A 4,065-nucleotide genomic window follows, 5' to 3' on the forward strand; every position below is an offset into this window, starting at 1 on the left:
ACAAAAAAAAAAGGCACATGACAAAGTTGCCATGGCAATAAGTGTTCCCTGAAAATGTCTAAAAGGCTCACAAGAAAGAAACACACACACACACACACACACACACACACACACACACACACACACACACACACACAAAGAAGAAGGTTCAGATCTCTTCATCTTATCAGGCACAGTGTGACCTGTCTACAGGAACAAAAGAAACGTGGTAAAAAAGGCAACGTGTCACTGTCTGACATTTGTAGCTGGAGCTCCATTTTAGGTTCATTATGTGGCATTATGTATAATTACCATTAAAATGAGAGAAAAAATGAGATATACATCCAGCAGCTACTCATGATAAAGTCACACTTAATGCCTGATCACACACACACACCATCACAGAACATTCAGGTGTTCATGCATTTTCCTGCCACTTGTAATGTTTTAATCCAGATCCAGCTTTGAGTTTAATTTTAGGTTTAGCTTTAAATTTGGGTTCAGTTGATATACAGCTTTTATACATTTTATAAAAATTAAAAAAAAAAGATGAACATTTGGCTCCTAGACCATTTAAAGTCTAAAGGTTGTGCTTTTGGGTTCTGTGAAAGTTTACATAATGTTTATATATTCAAGAATTTGTGAATATTCTTATAATATGAATATATTATAAGAATTTATGCCTCTGACACTAGGTTTGTCTGCGTGTCCATCCGAGATACTGAAAACATATTTGTTTACTCAAGCTTACCATGAATAGACTTTCTTTTACACAAAGTACACGGTCTTATCCATTATGGGATAGTAAGCATACCTAACAATCTCTCCCTCTCTTTACCTCCCTTTCCCTCTCTCCTTCTGACAAGCCACACATAATATTATGGAGATGCCGGTGATCCTGATCCTTTCTGCTCTCCGGACCTGCCTGATCCATCCTGATGCCCTACCTCTGAATGGAGCTCTCATCAACTGGAGGCTACATTCTGCCACTGAGGACGATCCCAAGCAGTGCAGCCTGGAGATTGCTGAGGATGGGACCGCTAGAAGTACCACGGAAATGCTTTTGGACCTCAATTCCACATGGACGTTCTCGCTGTGGTTGCTGGGACTACGGTTGCTGCGATGGCCTTGGGACTACAATTACCACAACAGTTTTACACTCAAGTCTCCTTTAGTAAACTGTGGACTAGTTCAACGAACAGACTTCATATAAAACCATAATGAACTTTAATTCACACTATCCGTTGTTACCCAGATGAGGACGGGTTTCCTTCTGAGTCTGGTTCCTCCCAAGGTTTCTTCCTCATATCATCTTAGGGAGTTTTTCCTCACCACCGTCACCACCGGCTTGCTCAATAGAGATAAATTCACACACTTAAAATCAGTATACTGTGTTTATATGGATCTGTAAAGCTGCTATGAGACAATGTCCATTGTTAAAAGTGCCATACAAATAAAATTAAATAGAATTAGTTTGATATCTCAAGAACAAGTGGTTAAATGATTGTAGGATATATATTGAATTATCATCACAACGAACAGATGAACTGATTAGATTTTGGAACTGACCCAAACATTGTCAAGATCACAGCAAGGTCTGAAATGTTTGAAATAGATTTTCTTCAGTAACTTCCTTCCTTTTTGAATTATATCATAAGAAAGGTACGTGGCATTCAAATTAGTAGCAGGAAGGACTGGAAGTATTATTGTTGGCATCTCCATTGGGGTTTATTGCATCGAGTTCTACTGGTTTACACTCATTTATATTTTAATAATGTTGGTTGGAATGTTGACTGAGCAAACCATTATTTTATCACGTTATTTTTATTTTATTTATTTATTTATTTTTTTGCAATGTTGAAATCTAACTTTCTTAAAACCTTTTAAATGCTTTACTTAGAATGTTTTTGTTTCTTCTGGGAACGGGACTTTCAGCTTAGTGCTTTGGTTTTTAGTTTGGTCTGAACTTTGGGTTTGGTTTAGCTGTGATTTTGGGTTCGTGTTTTTCTTTGTGGTCAAAGTACTGCTTTGTTTTGGGATTTGGATTTTGACCTTGGCACAGAGCAGGTGGCCTTAGATCACCTAGAAATCAATCTGACAAGCTGAGGAAGAGTTCACAGTAATTATTATGAGCAGTTGCAAATCAATTGACAAGAAAAGCTTGTGACCTCTTTCCTCATATATAAATAATAACTCATTAACTGTGATAGACGTGCTGAAATGTTTTCAATTCATAGGTTCATCAACAAACTGTGACCACATTGGATACTGACAGTCATTTGCTAGATTTTTAGCTTGTATGACTCTCTCCCTAACAGTAAGATCCTGGAAAATCCTGGAAAGAGCCTGAAAGGTACACCTTTAGCCCAGCGTAGGAGGGGAAAAAATGTTACTCCTCCAGAAGCTAAATATAAAACCCACAATACTGAACTTAGGTCACCTGCTTAAGTTTATCTGCCTCAGGAATGTTCTCCCGGAACATTCAGCATCCTTCCATATGTGTGATTTTAGCCTGGGTTTGAGCCGGCTGTGATGTCAAGGAAAGGAGTTTTTCCAGACTAAAACATTGCATAGACCTACAAAAAAAACAAAAAAAAAACAAGACTGCATAGTCTTTAGTACGTTTGCATTCTCAGATTATGCCATAGAGTTATTATCTCAGTGTTTTCAGCTGCATAGAATTATTACTTCAACAATCTGAGCTCCACATAATTATTACCTCAGTGTTCTCAGTTAGCTCAATAGAATTATTACCTTAGCATCTCAGTTAACTCAATAGAATTATTACCTCAGAGTTCTGTTAACTCAATAGAATTATTAGCTCAGTGTTCTCATTTAGCTCAACAGAATTATTACCTCAGCACACTTAGTTAACTCCAGTGTCAGCGCTTTGTTTCTCTCTTTCTCTCTCCATGCTCTTTCACTTCTCTGTTGCGTCCTCACATCTCTCCACTTTCTCACGTCTGTCCCTGTCTTTCTTTGTAACCCCCCCCACACACACACACACACGCACACACACGCACACACACACTCCATTACACAAACCCTTCAGCAGCTAGACGAGAGAGAAGAGAAAGACCACTGTAATAGCTGAAAGTGTGAGTGTGTGTGTGTGTGTGTGTGTGTGTGTGTGAGAGAGAGAGAGAGAGAGAGAGAGAGAGAGAGAGAAAGACAGCATATATGCTGCTGCTGTTAATTGCTCCACATTTGGTTAACACACTGAAAACTGTATTATCACCTAATCTATGGTCCACTTTGAACATGCTGCCTAAAACCCAGTTAGCGTTAAAGCTAATTATCAGTAAATTTACTAAATGATTTCAACATTGCAATTTGGCACAGAGGTAGCCCTTTAACCCATACACACACACACACACACACACACACACACACACACATTTCTTTCTAAACATAGTTGTATTTGGAGTTAAAGGTCATTTTTGAGTTACAGACATGTCAGAACTCCTCACCAGAAAATCACGTAGCACATAGCATGAAAACAAAATGATCGTTTTACCACAAAAACTCTACACTCTCAGAAATAAAGGTGCCAAACTGTGTCTTACCTTGTTGCTGAAGTCTTACCATCAAGTGTCAATCTTGTGTACCATATGTGCATATCTTTATACCTTTACATATAATGTAAAGTACATAATTGGCACATAATTTATGCACATTTAATGTTTTAATCTAAGAGCTGATTAAAGGTACACCACATGCACCTTCCCAGGTAAAAGATACAAACTACAGGTACAAAACATGTCCCCTTGATGTCATCACCCAAGCAATGAGGAAAAGTTCAGTTTGGAAGCTTTATTTCTGAAAGTGTACCATATGTTGATGGACCAGATGGCTGTTTTTTCCCCCAACTGTGTACCAATCAACAGTTAGAAAATAGCAAGGTAAAACTATAATACTCATGTCATAAGTTACACATACATTGATAGTTTTTTCCCACATGAATGATATCAAAACATTCTCCATTTACTGTGCCAGAAAGTGAAAGTGAATGAGACCATAAAGGGGGTGGGGCTTCCAGGTGGTGTCAGTTACTAATCAGAGAGTTCAAAACATTTCAGTTTCAAA

General features: G+C 38.1%; 1 long non-coding RNA gene across 2 annotated transcripts; it reads right to left on the reverse strand.

Moving 5' to 3' along the window:
* Window positions 1-214: 214 nt before the first annotated feature.
* On the reverse strand, window positions 215-3,837 carry LOC128615634 (uncharacterized). Of its 2 annotated transcripts, none has more exons than XR_008387235.1 (3): window positions 2,836-3,837; window positions 2,420-2,555; window positions 215-1,326 (listed from the first exon to the last, which is right to left on the reverse strand). It is a non-coding gene; the product is annotated as an uncharacterized LOC128615634 (long non-coding RNA). The 2 variants fall into 2 exon arrangements; XR_008387236.1 differs by having other exon boundaries at window positions 215-1,330.
* Window positions 3,838-4,065: the final 228 nt, after the last annotated feature.

The sequence above is a fragment of the Ictalurus furcatus genome, chromosome 12 (genome assembly GCF_023375685.1).
Source record: "Ictalurus furcatus strain D&B chromosome 12, Billie_1.0, whole genome shotgun sequence".
In the NCBI taxonomy this organism is placed as follows: Eukaryota; Metazoa; Chordata; class Actinopteri; order Siluriformes; family Ictaluridae; genus Ictalurus; species Ictalurus furcatus.